Consider the following 19,341-nt stretch of genomic DNA (forward strand, 5'->3'; position numbering starts at 1 on the left):
AGAAAGAAAGACTTCCATTTATTTGGTGCCTTTTGTGACCTCAGGACATCTGAAAGCTTTGCTGCCAAAGAAGTACTTTGAGATGTGATCACTTGTAATGTCTTACTGGTTTTCAGTGAGACAGTGGGGTTAAGTATCTGTGCTCTTCGTCACTACCAAACAAATTACAAATATTCATTTGATGAATAATATGCTGCAGAGTGGAATCTGAATTTATATACCTTCATTTTGTATAAGATGATAAATTTGTCAATCAGTAACAAGGAAAGAAATTAATGCACTAACAGGTTTTGGCAGTTTTCAGTCCATTCAAATTGAATGTGAATGCAAATTGAATCTCCTCTCTGCATAATCTAAAATAAATAGGCAAATTTAATCATAATTCTTGCATTATTTTAAGGATGTTCTGGGCAGTAAATAATGAAACAGCATTTTGTTCCCAAGCTGGTCAGGAAGATGACTTTTTGCCATTTCACATTTTAATACAATGGCCGGGATTTTCTGTGCCCGCTGGTGTGAGCAGACAATACGGCAAGAAGGCCAAAAATCGGTTTCACTATGTCGTGAAATCAGTTTGCTATCGTCCGCTCAGCCCGTCAATGGCACCATTGGATGTCAGGAACCTTATTGTCGTACATCAGCATATCATTATATGGCCAGCCCTCCAGACTCATCTCCCCCAACTAGATTGTCCACCTACGTCAGCGGGAAAACACACCAGTGCAGAACACATCTTGACAACTGTGACGTGCAGAAGTCAGGACTTACTGCCAGGCCCTTGCTCACATCATGGACATCCGAGGAGCAGAAGATGCTGGAGCCTGACAGCAACAGATTCCTGGAGGAACGTCCATGACATGATGGATGGATTCTCATGGACAAGGCTGTGCTGCAAAGCAGCTCACGGAAGTTGGAAAGTCATCGATGATGCTCACAATGGTTGATGGTCGAAGGGGTGGGAGAGGGAGGTCTAGGATCGGCAGGGAGAGGAAGAGGTGTCGAGATGGTGTGGTTCGGAGGGGGGAATGAAGGTGTCAGGGGAGTGGGGTTGGGAGGGGGAAATGAAGGTTTCATGGGGGTGAGGGTGGGAGGTGGGAATGAAGGTGTCGGGGGGGTGAGGTTGGGAGGGGGGAAAGAAGGTGTCAGGAGCATGAGGTTAGGAGGGGGAGGGTGTATGGGAAGAGGAGGGTAACATGGGCAAAGGTGGAAACTGGGGACGTTGGTGTAAGTGGGGGTGGAAGGTGTAAGGGAAGGAGTTTGGAGGGGGAAGGAGTGCAGGGAGGGGAAGGAGTCCAGGGGGAAGAGAGAGTGCGGAGAGGGGAAGGAGAAAAGGTGGAGGAAGAAATAAGGGTGGAGGAAGAAGTCAGGAAGTGGAAGTAGTAAAGCTGGGGAAAGAAATGAAGGTGCCTGAGGGAGTCAGGAAGGGGGAAGGAGTGAGGCTGGAGGAAGAAATGAGACTTGAGGAAGAGGTAAGTCAGGAGGAAGAAATCGGGAGCTGGGAAGCATTAAGGGTTGCAGAAGAAGTAAGGATATCTGAGAGAGTCAGGAAGGTGGAGGGACTAAACAGGGGGAGTCCAGGGGGGAGGGGGGGCTAAGGGCGGGAAGGGGTTCAGGGCAAGAGGGGTTATGGGGGTGAAGGGGTCCAGAGGCGGGGTAGGGGTTCTGGGGATGGATGTACTAGTGAATGTGCAAGGGAGGGGTCTGATGGGCCCATGACTGCATCTTGGGGAGCGAATTGAGGGTGGGCATGGTATGAGGAAATGGTGAGAATGACTGAGGGCAGAGTGAGGTGGTAGGGTGGGAGGGTGAGGGTTCAAAGGTAGCTGTAGAAGGGATGGGGTGGGTGGTTGGTGGGGACTCAAGGGCAGACATGGACCCTAGGGTTGGGAAAGAGGAGGTCAGGGAGGTGAATGTGGATGGGGGTGGGATTTTCAGGAAGGGTGCGTGCATGTTCACCTGGACATCCCCAAACTAAAAGCATTGTGACTGGTAGATCATGGAGGGCAGGTGGAAGGTGATGCTGGGGGGGGTCAACAGTGATGGGGGAAAGGTAATGGGTGACTGCAGGGGGGTGGGGGAAAAAATGGGGGAGCTGACAAAAAAGCGAATTCAGACCATGCTGTCCAAATCAAAAGTGAAACGAGAGTCATGGTGGGTGAGGTCAGGTGCTGCATGGTCATTGGGTGGGTGGAGATGCAGGTCAGCTCAGATAGACAACTGAAAACAAACCCCAGCGGGCTGCATTGAAAATGCTCAGGGCATTGAGGTATGATACGTGAAGGATCCGCGTGCATGGGAGAGTTCTTGCATGAGGCCCCAAAAAGGCCCTGACACAAACACACTTCTCCCTCCAGAATCACTCGTTGGCCAGCTACTCCCTCTGTGGTGACAGAGGATGAGGAGCTCACAAACAAAGGGGCCTAGGAGGGAGAGGACAGGCCCTGACATTCCTGAATGGATGAGCCAGGGAAGTCCTGCTGCTACTCTTCCTCCCTTCGGGTGCCTGGCAGCCTCGGCTGGACTCCTTGTGGGTAAGGAGCACCTGGAGCGATGTTAAGGTGCCCCACTTTCCTCTCGCGTTGCCACTGCAGGAACTTACCCATGTCTTCCACAATGGAGTGCAGGTCTGTACACACCCCCACGTTCTGCTCCATGGCATTCACCATCCTCCCCATGGAGACCTCCATTCACACACATATGGGCACCACTTCATCAGAGAGCAGGAGGGCGCATTTCTCTGGCTCACGTGCCACTCTGCTGAGGGCTTGCAACAGCTCCGCGTGACGTTCCCACACCTTCCGCTGACTCTCCAGGATGAGTTGGAAGGCCAAACCTAGAGGCTCGTCATCTGACTCGGACCCCACAGATGCCTGATCCCCAGAAGTGCTCTGAGTGCCGGGGAGCTCGCACGAACCTGCTTCCTTCTGCTGCGGACAGGTGTCTGTGTGGTGACCACCAGATTGTGAACCCAAGCCTGCCCTAGATCTATGTTCCACCGAGGTGTGTGTCTCTGCACTGGTGGAGGGTGTGGGTAAGCGCTGTGATGGATCTTCCTGGCTGCTTATTTCCAGCTTTTCAATGGAGGAGGTGTCCTCATGGCTGGAGGTGAGGATGTGGATGGAGCTGAGGGACTGGCTGGCTGAGGGTGTCGGTCGCTTGGCAGATCTCCCTGTGAACCAAAGTAGAAACAAATAGTGCATGGCATCAGAGTCAAAAGCAGGACAGAGAACACTCACATTTGCATTGAGAGAGGGATGACGTGGTGCAGGATCCTCACAAGGGTGTTTGACGCCTACCTCACCGTCACTGCAGGCACAGTCCATGTCCTCACCGATTAGCACAATAACACACTCCACAAAATAAGTGAGAGGCCTAATGTTGGCCACTCCACCCTCATTCTGGGATCTTTTCCTGCTGTTGTGAGCAGGCTTCTCTTGTATTGAAACAAATGAAGAGAGTGTGAGTAAGATATGTGGCACTGCATGGAATGTTTGTGTGGTCAGCGGAGACATGGGCAGGATAAGGATGCAAGCTCGTGAGGATATGAGCCTGATGGAGATGTGAGGGTTTGTGTAAGACTTAGTGATGTTGTCCCTTGAGGTGTGAGATCCCTGTGGATGTGTGATGGTTTTGTGAGTATGTGAGTTGAGAGTGCATTACCTTGGTGGAATGGATGAGATCATTCATCCTGTAGCAACACTGGGTGGCTGCCCTCCTTTGCAGGGCATTGGCATTGACCACTGCTGCAGCCACCTCCCAGGCCAGATTAGTGAGGCTGTTGCCCATCCTGTGGCCAGAGCAGGGGTAGAGGACATCACGGTGGGCCTCCACTGCATCCAAAAGGCGCTCGAGGGACGCACCATTGAACCTGGGGGTACAGTCCTTTTGCCTCTCAGAGCCATGTCTTCTTTGCAGCAGTCATGGGCTGGAAGCACTGAGAGGTGTTCGCGTGGCTGGACTTGAAAAATGACGCCCAGCATGATGAAGTAGCAAGGTGATGGCGAGGCGGGCGAATGAGAGCCATTGCAGCCATTGTTTTACCCGCCCGCTAAAGCGCTTAGTGCAAGTCTGTGATGATTCCACCCAATATGTGATACAGTAGATCATTTACATTTTCAAAATGAATCTATAATATGCCAGCATATTTAAGTTTAAAAGATGGGCATAGTTAATTGGCCTTTATTACAAAGGGACTCAAGCAGATTGAAAACAGTAGCCCCGTGTGACAGTTGTTCTTATTAATTTATCTTACTGATGGCAACACAGAAATTGAGCAACTTGTTCCACCTAAGTCCACCAAACTAAAAAATAGTGGTTAAAAGTATTTGCAAATTCACAGTACTGATTTGCAAAATCTGATCAGAGAGATAAGAGAAACAATTTTCCCACAAACGTATAAAGTTCTCTTGTTAGGTCAAAGTCTTTTGTAAAAATAGTGGCAAACTCGAATAGGTGTAAGCAAATTACTTCTAAGTTTAGTGCAATGGTTATAGGTGATTCTTCTGTCAGTTATTCACATTGACTGGTATTACGTCGAATTACATTACATATGATATACAGCACAGAAACATTTGCCCCAACCAGTCCATGCTCCTCAACATAACTTTCAGCATAACCCACTCCTTTGTCTGTCTGCACAAATACATCCATACTATTTATTTCAACCACTTTATGTGGTAGCAAGTTTCACATTCTTGCCATTCTCTGGGTAAATAAGTTTCTTCTGAACTGCCTATTAGATTCCTTAGTGACTATCTTATATTGATGACCTCTAGTTTTGTTCACCCCCGCAGTTGGAAATATTGAGCCGAATTTAATGAAGATAATAAGGCTCCTGCCCACCAGTTAGAGAGTCAATGAGAGCTCTGTGTCACCTCTTTTAGAGGAAGGCCCATCACATTAAGTGTCAATCAGGCACTTAACTGGGCACTAGTGGACCATCCCCAGGGTCAAGGACCATGGGGCAGAAGACCCCCACTGAAAACTGCTAGCAGGCCACAGATGAGTGAGGGCAAGAGGGGGATTTTGAGGGAGTGGATGGGGGTCGGCAACAAAGCGCAGTGGGGGTGGGTCTCAGCAGGTTCCCTTCCTGATGCCGGGCCCCTCGATCAGGCACTGAGTGCCTTTGAAAGAGGGACCAACAATCACCGCCAGCCTCACCACCCCCCACCACCCACCCCACACCCCCCCCTCGCCCCGGAAGCCCTCAAACAACCCCGACAGGGTTTGCTTTTCGGGCTTACAGCATGGCGAGTTTCCTGTTCCTATTAATTGTCCACTTAAGGGCCTCAATTGGCTGTGGGGCACAAGCCTTCAAGCCTCCCCGCCACAGACTTAATCAGAACAGTGGCATGAAGGTGGCAAGGTTCTGCTACCACCACCCTCCTTTCTTTAAATTCATTCACGAGACATGGGCTTCGCTGGCTGGGCCAGCATTTATTACCCATCCCTAATTGCCCTTGAGAAGGTGTTGGTGAGCTGCATTCTTGAACTGCTGCAGGCCACGTGGTGTAGGTACACCCACAATGCTGTTAGGGAGGGAGTTCCAGGATTTTGACCCAGCGACAGTGAAGGAACAGCGATATATTTCCAAATCAGGATGGTGAGTGACTTGGAGGGGAGCTTCTGCCCGATTAAATGCCCCCTGCCACCAAACTTGCCACAGGCGAGGGCATTAAATTCTGCCCCTTCTCCCTGTATCCACTCTATCAAAACCCTTCATAATTTTAAACACCTCTATTAGGTCACAGATTATTTGTTTCCTTTCAAGAGAAAAGTTCATCCTCTCCTAAAACATATACTTACCATATTTCTGATTTCATCCTTCATTTTTTTTCCAACCTCTCCAGTGCCTCTATATCTTTTTCATAATATCACCACTACAATTTTATGCAGTACTCCAGGTGTAGTCCAACCAAGGTTCGATACATGTGTGCTTAAATTCTTTACTTTTCAATGCTATCCCTCGAGAAATAAACACAAGTTCTTGGTTTGCTCTTTAAATTGTTTACCTGTGTTGATGATAGCTTTGGAGAGAATTACAGCTAGATAGTCTTCCCTTTCCTACAACTATCCGAGAAGTCGGAATTCTTCAAAGTCAGGCCTCGAGCAGATCCCTGATTTCTTACACCCGTTCACCAGGGGATATGTCTTCAGTTATCTCAGCCCTAAGCTCCGGAATTCCATCCCTAAACCTTTCTGCTTTTCGATCTCGCTCTCCTTTCAGGACGCTCCTGCCTATCCCCAAAACTTTTTGTCAGTTGACCCAATATCACTTTATGTGATTCGGTGTCAAGTTTTGTCTGAAAATGCTCAAGTGAAGCACTTTGGGATGTTTTCCTATGATAAAGCTACAATATAAATGCAAGTTATTGTTGTTCCAGCTAAAGAATGAAGGGTGATGGAAAGAGAAAACAGGGATGAAATAAATCAGAGTATTTAAAACTATCTTGGCAATTAGCTGTCAGCACTTTATCTATAGATATATCATATGCACTTTTTAAATTGGAAATCCAAGGTGATGTGAAAGCCTAAAGTGCAGAAAGCCACCGTGGTTGAAAAGAGCAGAAGAGAAGTTGATGTAAATCAAGAATTGACACAAAGCATAAACCTGTACATAGTCAATGGGGACATTTAATGGAATGCAAAGATTCGAGTCGGACAATGATTTGTGTCTCTGGACTTGCTGCAGTAGGAACTCAACTTTTGCAAATGCCATTACATTTCGCCCCTGAGCAGCTACTCAAATAAAAGTGCTCTCTCTGCCTCCTTTTGCCGATAAACACGATTCTCCTTTCCATGACTATAACAAAACCATGCCCCCTTAGAAGTTCCATCTAAACCCCATTTTGACTTTTGTTAGATCTTATAATTAAAAAAAAGACAATGCAATTTTAGCTTACTCCCATTTGTTAATGTGATACAAAGCTGAGTGGGAGGGTGAGCTGTGAGGAGGATGCAGAGATGCTTCAGTGTGATTTGGACAAGCGGAGTGAGTGGGCAAATGCATTGCAGATGCACGACAATGTAGATAAATGTGAGGTTATCCACTTTGGTAGCAAAAACAGGAAGGCAGATTATTATCTGAATGGCTATAAATGAGAGAGGGGAATGTGCAACGAGACCTGGGTGCCCTCGTACACCAGTCGCTGAAGGTAAGCATGCAGGTGCAGCAGGCGGTAAAGAAGGCAAATGGTATGCTGGCCTTCATAGCAAGAGGATTCAAGTAGCAGGGATGTCTTGTTGCAATTATACAGGGCTTTGGTGAGACCACACCTGGAATATTTTGTGTAGTTTTGGTCTCCTTATCTGATGAAGGATGTTCTTGCTATAGAGGGAGTGCAGTGCAGGTTTACCAGACTGATTCCTGGGATGGCGGGAATGACATATGAGGAGAGATTGAGTCAGTTAGGATCATATTCACTGGAGTTCAGAAGAATGAGGGGGGGGGTCTCATAGAAACCTATAAAACTCTAAAAGGACTAGACAGGGTAGATGCAGGAAGGATGTTCCAGTCTGAGGATACAGGGTAGAGCATTTAGGACTGAGATGAGGAGAAATTTCTTCACCCAGAGAGTGGTGAGCCTGTGGAATTCACTACCACAGAAAGTAGTTAAGGCCAAAACATTATATGTTTTCAAGAAGGAGTTAGATAGAGCTCTTGGGATGAAAGGGATCAAAGGATATGGGGAGAAAGCGGGAGCAGACTATTGAGTTGGATGATCAGTCATGATTATAATGAATGACGGAGCAGGCTCGAAAGGCTGAATGGCCCACCCCTGCTCCTAGTTTCTATGTTTCTACGTGTATGTGTTCCGAAAAGCCTATAAACTAGACAACAATATTAAATGGCACAAAACTATACGAGAGCTTTAATAGATGGCTTTTCTGTTGTTTGAAAGCTTGACAATGGACTTTGTCATTGCATTCATACTTTTTTTTAAATAATGCCAGTCATCTGCTTTCGACTGATTCCTGTTGTTGGATTAAGCACTATGATTACAGAGTTCCAAGGTATCTATCGGGAAGTAGATTTCAAAATTTGCTATGGCTACTTCTCAGTAACATCTCCTGTGTAGCAGGAAATTACTTCACCTGTAACTGTGACCATTCTACATTATCCCTCCTAAACCTTTCTGCAGCCCTTAACATGGTGAATCAGGCTATCCTCTTCCAATCATGCTCCTCTCTTCTCCAGATCAGTGGGATTGACCACACATGGTTGCACTCTTGTCTGGTCATTGCCAGATCAAACCCAGCAATGGCCTCTCTTTCCTGTTCCTCACTTCACCATGACCTCCGAAGTCCCACAGGATCTAGTCTTGGCCCAACTCTCTTCCTCATATACATACCCCCTACCCTTTCACAATGTCATGTGGAGACATAGAATCATCTTCAATGTGTGCACTGATGACCACCTAACTCTTTTTTTCCCAGAACCCCACCACTCCACTGTCTGTCTGTTGGTCTAATATCCTTGTTAACATGTGTTGATGATGGGTTTGGAGAGGGCTACCGACCAGTTAGCCCGACATTAGTCATCAGGGAAATGCTGGAATCTATTAATAAGCAAGTGTTAACAAAGCACTTCAAAATCGTAGTGTGATCAGGTAGAGAAAACATGGTTTTATGAAAAAGGAATGGTATTTATAAATTTCTCAGAGTTTTTTGAGCATTTAACTAGTAGGGGAGACAAAGGGGAACCAGTAGATGCAGTATACTTGGATTTCCAAAAGACATTTAGGGTCCACAAAAAGATACTAATATGCATGGTAATATATTAGTATGGATGGAGGATTGATAAATAGACAGGAAGCTGAGAGAAGGCATAAACAGAGCATTTTCAAGTTGGCAGGCTATACCTGGAGGAGTGCTAAAGCCTCAGCTATTTTTGTTTATTTATTTGTTCATGGGATGCAGTCATCATTGGCTAGGTGAACATTTATTGCCAATCCCTAATTGTCCTTGAGAAGGTGTTGGTGAGCCGCCTTCTTGAACCACCGCAGTCCATGTGGTAAATGTAATTTTAGCTGCAAAATGCAATGATGTAAATGGCATTTACAATCTATATTGATGACTTTGACAAAGAGACGGAGAATAATGAACCAAGTTTGCAAACAATAGCTAGATGGGAATGTAAGCTATGAGGAGGACACAAAAAGGCTGCAAAGAAATGTAGACATGTTAAGTGAGTGGGCAACAAGGTGACAGATGGAGTAAAATGTGTGTCAGTGTGAGGTTATCCACTTTGATAGTAAAAATCGAAAAACAGATTATGTTTAAAAAGGTATTAAACTTCTAAATGTTCAGAGACTTGTGTGTGCTCATACAAGCAACATAGAAAGTTATCATGCAGGTACGGCAAGCAATTGGGAAGGCAAATGACATGTTGACAATAATTGCAAGGAGACTGGAGTACAATAATAAGGACACAATTGTGTAGGGCTTTGGTGTGACCAGACTACTGTGTGCAGTTTTGGTTTTCATATCTAAAGAAGGATATGTTCACAATGGAGGTGACACAGAGAAGATTCACTAGTTTGGTTCCTGGAATAAGAGGGTTGTCCTCTCATGAGAGACTGAATAAATTGGGCCTATACCCACTGGAGTTTAGAAGAATGAGCAGCGATCTCCTCGAAACATATAAGATTCTGAAGGGGCTCGACAGCGTAGACACTGAGAGGTTGTTTCCCTTGGCTGGGGAATCTAAAACAGGGGGAATAGTCTCAGGATAAAGGGTTGTTCATTTAGGACAGGGATGAGGAGAAATTTTTGACTCAGAGGATTATAATTCTTTGGAATTGTCTACCCCATAATGTTGTGGATACTCCGTCATTAGTATATTCAAGGCTGGGATAGACAGATTTTTGGCCTCTGGGTGAATCAATGGGTATATTGAGCAGGCAAGAAAGTAGAGTTAAGGCAGAAGATCGGCCATGATCGTAGTGAGTGATGAAGCAGGCAGGAGGAGCCTTAGAGTCTACACACAATTTCCTTCGGTAAAGGGGTATTTAAATTTAGATTCAGTTTAATTTAGTTGCATGCACCTAATTACTCAGTTTCAAATTAACCATTTAAAACTGTTTTAGATTCAGAAGATACTCAGCCATCAGGTACCCCAGGAGGAAAAAAACAGTTTGGACCAGTAGTCTTATTTCCCAGTTTTTACTTGTTGTCCATTTTAAGGTATAAAAGACCGGTTCAGACCAGCTCTCTTATTTCCCAGTTTTTACTGGGTTTTATTTGCCCTCTAAGAAAGAACCAAACACTGAAATAGCAAATAATATAAACATTTATTTTAAAAGGGTAAAGATAAAAAGGTGTACTTATTGAAAATACATGGCAGACTTTACCACTTCAGTTGCATGATCAGCCCAGGTAGAAGTGTAAACAATGTCAGGTCTCCACGCCGACAGAGTTTCTCTGAAACCCTGCCCCCAAGAACACACAGCACACCCAAAAATGACTAGTTTCACTCTCACTATACACTTTCCTCTTCTTTTGGTCTAGATACAAAATGGTTCTTGAAACCATACTTTTAACCTCTACTCTGGCATTACCTCACCTTGATTCACACCTGTTGTTACCAGTCAATTGGTCAATGTTGTTGTTGGGTTAACTTAATTGGATTTGATCATTTGTGCATGTTGACTTAAACTTGAAGATAATGGGGCATTTCAAGATGATTCCCTTATCTGAAATTATTCAAGTTTATATTCATTATGGATGTTGCTTTTAGTTGTCCAAAGACAGGCCAGAGTGATTATGTTTTTGGATAACTGCCCATACTCTTCTCCCACAGATAGTTGAATAACACATTTCAATATTAGCTTGCTGTAAATTCATACTTTTAATTGTAGCATAAGAATGTTAGATAAGATCCAGCTTTCAATAACCATGTGACTATTAATTACCTATTCTTCAATTACTACATAATTGGGGTTAACGACTTCATCCAATCATTTGCTATTGGCTGGTTATAAATTTGCAATAATAGTAGTTAGCATACTTACTGAGATAGTCTGATTGTATAGTTGTGTGTGAGTCACAAAATAGCTTATTGTTAGACAATATAGTAACACAAAATGGCAGCTTTACTTTGTTAGCTTACTACAATGGATAGAATATGAAGATTGTCTATCGATTGTCAAGTTATACTAAAAATCTATTGCCCAGGTCTACTTTCAGCCACAAACCACGTATCCGCGTCAGCAATTCAACTGTTTAGGTCCCCCATTTTTGAATTCCCATCTAACCCCATCCACCTCCCCAATTCTGTTTTTCCTTGAAGACATTCTATAAAACCCAACTTTTTGAGTGAAAATTTGGTAACCTCTCTTAACGTAGGAACCTAGGAACAGGATTAGGCCATTCAGCCCCTCAAGCCTGTTCCACCTATCAAAGAGATCCTGACTGATCTGTGGCCTAACTCCATATACTTGCCTTTCCCCCATATTCCTTCATACCTTTGGTTGACAAAAATCTATCAATCAGCTTTACAAGTAACAACTAATCTAGTATCAAATTCCATTTTCAGAAGAGAGTTCCAAACACTCAACAGCCTTTGTGCAGAGAAGTGTTTCCTAATTTCACTTTTGAAAGATCTGGCCCTAATTTGTCAACTATGTCTCCTGGTCCTAGAGTCCCCAACCAGCAGACATAGAAACATAAAACCATAGAAAAGTTACAGCACAGAAGGAGACCATTCAGCCCATCTTGTTCATGCCAGCCCGAGGACACCAGGTGCCCTTTCTAATCCCACTTTCCTGCACCCGGCCCATAGCCCTGCAGCTTACAGCACTTATGGTGCAGATCCAGGTACTTTTTAAAAGAGTTTAAAGTTTCTGCCTCTACCACCAACTTGGGCAACAAATTCCAGACACCCAATACCCTCTGCATAAAAAAATTCTTCCTCATGTCCCCTCTACACCTTCTGTCACATATCTTGAATCTATGTCCCCTGGTTCTAGAATTCTCCATCAAGGGAAACAATTTTATCCTGTCCACTCTATCTATTCCCCTCATAATTTTGTACACCTCAGTCAAGTCACCTCTCAGTCTTTGTTCTAAGGAAAATAACCCCAACCTATCTAATCTATAGGGAATCTAAGACATAGGGCAGAATCATTCCAAATGTGCACTAAGTGCAGTAGAGGGCACGTAAAATGACATTTTACCCGCCAGTCATAATGGCGACTTTTCATGGTATATTGTCCCTAAACCACCGCATTAATTATACATTACCAGGCCAGGGAACACACCATTTCCATGGCGGGCAGGCTCCAATTCGCCTGTCACACCATCACTCCGCCACTTCATCTCGCTAGGTACCACGTTTAAATTACAGCTGCATGCACACCTCTCAGTGCTTCCAGCCCAGGACTGCTTCAAATAAGACATGGCTCTGAAAAGCAAGAAGATTGTAGTTTAGTGACCCATCCTTCGAGTGTCTTTTGGATGCTGTGGTGGCCCACCATGATGTCCTCTATCCCTGTTCTGGCCACAGAAGGGGCAGCAACATTACCATTCCAGCTTGGTAGGTGATGGCAGTGGTGAACAGGGCCAATGCTGCACAGAAGAGGTTGGTCATCAAATGCAGATAGAGAATGAATGATTTCATCCTTGTCACCAGGGTAAGGCAACCATCTCATCACTCTAAACTCACACACTCACAAGGCCATCACACATTCCCTGGCATCTCACTCACTGCCAGCTCAAGGGACATCACCACTCCCTCTCTCACCCTTGCACCGCCATCTGGTCTCATCTGCTCTGGAGCCTGCCTCCTCAGTCTTTATCATCTTGAGGCCACTTGTACAGATCACCTTGTGCCCCCACACAAACCCTGGGATACCTCCCTTCGCCAGTACAGCCCTAAACTGCAGCCTCTTCCCTTGCCTAAGGCCACTTCTCCCCCTTCCCCAAGCCATACAAAGCCACCCCCACCTTATGGCTGGTCTGGTAGGTACAGACCTGCCCGTGAGCCCCGTAAAAATAATGTGGTACTGTCTGTGAAGCCTGACGCTGATGACTGCCAGTGCTGACCAAAGCAAGATAGGCAAAGAAAGCTGCAAGTTCTGAGCAAAGTGCAGCTTGCAATTGCACGTCACATTTGTGCAGTTGTGAAATGTGTTGGTGTGTGTGGACATTCCCGCTCGGGGGTGGGGTGGGGGGGGGGGGGGTGGCGGGGGGTGAGTCCAGTGGGCTAGTCTTCTAATGATATTTGGATATATTACAATGAGGTTCTTGACATCCGATGGCAGAAAATGCAGTCCGCCATCAACAGGCTCAACGGACGATCGCAAGCTGGTGGTCCTCTCATCCAGCTGAGCACACCCAATGCCATATTGTCCACTCACGCAGCTGAGCACGCCCAACACCAGCGGACACAGACAATTCAGCCCATGGTTTAACTCTATCTTATCAGTTTCTCTTAATATCATGAAAAATTTGATTGAATCGCCCCTTAACTACCTAAATTCCAGGGATCACAACCTTGTGCACTCTCTCTTCATAATTTAATCCTTGGTGTTCAGATAACATTCTGGTAAATTTATGCTGCACACCATCCAAGGCCAATACACATCCTTCCTAAAGTGTCTAGGCCTGTTTATAGTAATCCAGGTATAATCTAACCAGGTCCTTGTACAGCTGAAGCAAGACTTCAGCTCCTTTCTATTCTAGTCTTCTAGAAATAAAGGCCAACATTCCATTATACTTTTTAATTATTTTCTCTACCTGTTCATGGCATTTTAGTGCTCTAAGTACCTGGACCCGATGTCTTTTTGGCCCTTCAGTGTTTCTAGCTTTCCACCATTTAAAAAGTACTCTGTTCTATCCTTTTTAGGACCAATGTGAATGACCTGACATTTGCCTATATTGAAATCCATTTGCTACAGTTTTACATATTCACTTACTTATCTATATCTTTTTGTAACTTGATGCTTCCATCTACATTGCTTACAAACCGACTGATTATTGTGTCATAGTTGAGCCCCAACAGAGGTCTTTGCGAGATACCGTGAGTCACATCCTGCCAATGACAGCACCTTACCATTTATCTTTGCTTTTTGTCTCCTACCTCTCAGTCAATGTTCTAATTAGGAGAAGCAGCAATGTTGTTGCCTACTTCCTTTAACTCATGGTTGAAAACCATCTGGTACTGGGTATCAGTCACTCTCTAGTGCCAATATTTTCTTCATTACTGCTATTTTGCTTTTGCTAAGTTTGAATCCCCCTCCTTGATTCAATATTAGTTTCCATGGGAGGTGATCAGCATGGTATCCTCTTCTTCTACTGTAAATGCTGCCGCAAAGTAATTATTCAACATGAAATATCATAAGCTATTTTCTCTGTGATCAGTGTTGTCAATGGCACAATGTTTAGTTGCACAAAAATAGAGATATCAAGCGCTTATAGCTTCTGTTATTGATACTTTAACTGGTTGATTGACACTTTTATAGGCTTGAAGCAACTGTAGATTTTTTAAAGAAAATTATGAATGGGTGTTATTAAGCAGTTCCACACATGCCATTGTTATTTTAGGGATCATTGGTTGTGTACAGAGTGCATACTGGATGAATGGGCATGGAGGTGCCATGGAAGGAGCTTGGGGGGCATGGGTGGCATGGTAAGACCTTTTGAGCTTACCTTTCCAAAGGTTCCCAAATCCAGGCCATAGTTCACAACTCCTCTGAGGGACCATGAATCACGAGTCATGGAGATGTTGGCCAAAATCCATGAAAATTGTTGGGGAGCTAGGAGATGCCTACCCCCACGATGGAGCCAGCTGGCTCAGGGGTGCAGGCTTGTTACCCGCATCTTTATCCTGCGCCAATGAAAACTGGGGGGCTAGGAATGGGGGTGTAAGTCCTGAAACCAAGTTCCAGCCTCCATTTTTAAATCCCACCACATCCATTCTGACATGGTTGGAGGCATGAAAATCTGCCCAAGGGGTTACCCATTCCCAAAACAATACACTAAACAGAATGCTCTGGATAATGAGATTTCTCAATTTTGTCATCAAGAGTTTGGAAATCTTATTGGATTCCTCCAGTCATCATTACATTTCTCCAAGACATAATCTATAATGCATGTAATCAACAGGAAGGATTCCCAGCATGTGGATTAGATATGTAATTTGCCTAGCCAGACATCATACATGCACAGAAACACAGCAATATATTTACCAGTTTCCAAGTCAAGCTACTGAGAAAGGCAACAGATAGAGGCTCTATTTGCCCAGCACGGAGTGCATAATCTCTCCCTGTAGCAGCACAGATTATAGACACAGATCAGCATGATTCCAACACCAAAGAACTCCCAAGTGTGTGCAAGGCACTATAGGGATTGAACACTAGTAAACTTTCTGCTGTTTGTCCTAATCATTAGAGAATCAGCTATATCGAGCTAATTGGCATGAATTCAAGCTGTTGAGAAAAAGGATACAATTTCTAATGCTTCTCTCTCTGGCTGGATTTTGTTTAAAAAAAAACACTGTAAACTTACTGAGATAACAGAAGACTGCCAGCCAGCTGCAATATACAAATTTGCCTTCCACCAAGTGGAATGAAAAGGAACAGGCACTCAGACCCCATCTCCTGTGGCTTTATAGTATCCTGAAACTTTTCAAATGTTTCTGAGAAGAGACATCAAAATGCAATTATCTATTCTAAAAATGCATGACTACAGCAGACATGGATTTATCAAATTCTATTGGAATATACAGCCAGCAGGACATTAAGAACTGTTTACTGAGCCAGACAGATCAGAGATAAGAGTGCTGTTCTGAACATAAGAATATAAGAAATAGGAGCAGTAGATCATTCAGTCTTTCGAGCCCGCTCCATCATTCAATGAGATTTGACTGATCTTCTATTTCAAAGCCATTTTTCTGCACTGTCCTCGTATCCTTTGAAGTTTTTAATAAGCAGAAATCTATCAATCTCAGTCTTGAACATACTCAATGACCGAGCCTCCCCACGGTCCTCAGGAGCAGAGAATTCCAAAGATTTATCGTTCTCTCTGAATGAGAGAAAGACTGCAAAGAAGTTGTTTTCTCTGTCTCTCTCTCTCTCTTGAAAGTATTGTGCCTGGATTTGTAAAGTAACCATCCTAAGAAGAAAAATCTACTGCAAACTGAGATCTTTTGGGAATAAAACGTGGAAATCTATTCCATACAGCTACACCCAGGAAGACAACTGAACAAAACAGCAGCGACATGGAATTACTGCACTGAAACCAGGCCAAAGAACAGCCAACCGTATACTCCTCTGTTTTATCTTTTTCACGAATTGTAAAAAAATCTTTAAACCTATCCTCTTATTCTACCATTTGTATTAGTGTGTGTGCAGGCTGAGGAAATATGTGTGACGTATGAATGGTGCTTGTGGTTTACTTAGCTATTTTTTTAATTCAGGAAACAATTCCAATAAACTTATCTTGTTCTTTGTTTAAACTCAGCAAATCTATCTGACTAATTCTTTATAATCTGTAAACGTACATAGTGGGACTCCCTCAGTATTGGTAAAACACATCATCTCTAAATTCACAAAAATACCTGTTATGGTCAGACCTGGAGTGGTAGAATAGTGGAATCTTTTTGACCTCTCCTGATGGTCGTAACACCTTCCAAGTCCCATGAATGATTGGGGCTAGCAAGTCAAAGAACAACAGTGCTGAAAACCAGCTGAGCTGATGTACTTCACTATTTAATCATCCACAGAGCTCTGTTCTTGGTTCCGATCTTCCGTCATTAGGTGCATCATCTTGGAGTCACCTTGACCACACAGTAACCTCAATTAACTCCTCCCTAGGATACTTGTCACTACAGGTACATTTTCTCAAATTCAGCTATCCTAAAACTGGAGAGGTCCGAAAACTGGACATTTTTATAAGCTGCTATGCATAAATTTTAATTCCATTTAAATGAGTGAAATAACTTACTGGCTTGTTCAGCTAGGTGCTGGTTTGGCATGGTGGTGCGCTAAGCTTGGGCTGGGATTTTCAGTGCCCGCCGGCATTGGCTGTGTTCAATGGGGTGAGCAGACAATATGGCACGGTCGGTTTCACAATGGCGTAAAACCGGTTTGCGATCATCCACTGGTGGGCTGCGTTTCCCCCCATCAGACGTCGGGAACCTCATTGCAATACATCTGCATATCATTATTAAGCCAGCCCGCTGAAATCGCTCCCCTCCCACCCCATCTCCCCCCCACGGCTGCCCCCACCCCCACCCCAGCTCAATTGTCCGTCAACGTCGGCATGATGTGTTTCACAACAGCATATATAAGGCTTGCACTTTGCAGGCTGCAATTTGAGGGAAACTCGGAGGTGAGTACACAGTAATGGTGTGCAGCACTCGCCAGGGTTGTCTGTTGGACTTCAAGCCTGAACTGCATTGCGGGGAAAGGGTGGGGTGGGGGTGCGATCAAGGACAGCCTTGCAATTGAGGTGGCTTGTGGGGAGGTGGGGGACAAGGGCCGCCCTGCCCTTGAGGTGACTATGAGCAGGTTGGGGGTGAGGCAAGGGCAGCCCTGCCAACAAGGTGACTTATGCAGTGGGTTTGGGGGGGGTGGTGTGGGCAAGGGCTGCCTCGCGGCTAAATATAGCGCACAAGCTGTCAGGGTGGGAGATAGGGTGGGTGAAGGAAGCGACCACGCATTAGGGACACCTTATATAAAAATTACCATTCCTCTGCAACTGAGACAGTTCAAGCGCAGCGACATTGATGTGATTGGAGTCGGACTTCTAGCTTACTTCCCCACTTAAGCAACACAGAGGCATCAAAGTGCCCCCAAGTACTCTAGAGTTTTTCACTGTCCCCCCAACACAGACTGCAAAGTCATGAGAGTTTTAGTGGACTGCCAAACAGTTGGATGACTGTACACGTTGTACAATCTCCTTGTTAAAACTGGCCATGGAGCAGTCACTGGTGGAGGTGTTCACAGCCCCTTGCAATGTCATCATCCCAGTTTGGACCAGTCTCTCCCATGGTTCAAGCTAACAGTGCAGCCTTGCAGTGCAGGTTAGGAGAATGCCTGTGCCTGAGCTGAGAGCACAGCATGCAGTCCAATGGGCAAAGCTGCTGCCAATCAGTTGGGCGAAGTGGGGCGGATGTGAGTGGGGTCTTGGGCAGCCATGCAGCGCATTAATCTCTGACCACCCAAGTGGTGTCCAGCACTCTCCAGGAAGGGTTAAGGGGCCTTCAGACTTAACCAAGAGAGGTTCTTAAACACCCAAGCTAACTCATGCATCTCTCTCTTTCATCCTGCAGGAGCAGTACATCAGGATCATGGAGCCTGGTAAACTAGCTGTATGCCTGATGGCCTAAAGAGAGCGAAGGCGATGGAAAGAGCGACTGAGGCTCCTGGCTGTGTAAAGGGAGGGGCAGCAAACTCTGGAAGAAGGGGTGGCTGGCACTCCCACCGAATAGCCACAGCGAGCCATCACTGGTTGGCTCCTAGCAAAACCTAGGGACTATAGACTTCGCCTTTCATTCCTGCAGATGACCGAGAACCAGTATCACTGAAAACTGAGCCTGTCTAGGGAACTGATCGGTCACATCTGCCACTTGCTGCAGGGTTTGGCACCACAGGGACATGGAGGGCATCCACTGCCAGTGGCCATGAAAGTGACAGCGGTGCTCAATTTCTACTTCAGTGGCTCCTTTCAGGGCTCCACAGGTGACCTCTGTGGATCTCACAAGCCTCTATCCACAAATGCATCCATGAGGTCACAGGTGCCATCCTTGCAAGGGCACACAGCTTTGTTCATTTTGCCTGGGACCCAGAAAGCCAGGATGCAAGAGCGATTGGATTCGCCCAGATCTCGGGTTTCCCACAGGTGCAGGGAGCGATCGACTGTTCATATGGCGCTCAGGTCTCCATTGCAAAATGTAGTCAACTTCATCAACTGCAAGGGATTCTATTCGCTGAATGTGCAGCAGGTGTGCGACCACCAGAAATGCATCCTGCAGGTGTGCACAGGGTTTCCAGGGAATGTCCATAACTCCTACCTCCTCAGTCAGTCACAGATCACTGATACCATCCAGGGTTCACAGACACTGCAGGGTTGGCTCCTAGAGGACAAGGACTACCTGCAGAGGCCTTGGCTGATGAAACCTGTGCAGTGGCTTCAGAGCAAAGGTATAACGAGGCTCATGCTGCAACTCGCAACTTGCTGAACATAAGGTTCCAGTGTCTGGACCGGCCTGGTGGATCCCTGCGATATAATCCACAGAGGGTGTCATGCATCGTTGTCGTCTGCTGAACCCTTTACAATCTGGTGCTGCAACAGGGAGAAGAGATGGAGGAGCTGGAGGTCTCCACCAAAGAGGAGAAT

Source organism: Carcharodon carcharias, chromosome 20, assembly GCF_017639515.1.
Source record: "Carcharodon carcharias isolate sCarCar2 chromosome 20, sCarCar2.pri, whole genome shotgun sequence".
Classification (NCBI taxonomy): domain Eukaryota; kingdom Metazoa; phylum Chordata; class Chondrichthyes; order Lamniformes; family Lamnidae; genus Carcharodon; species Carcharodon carcharias.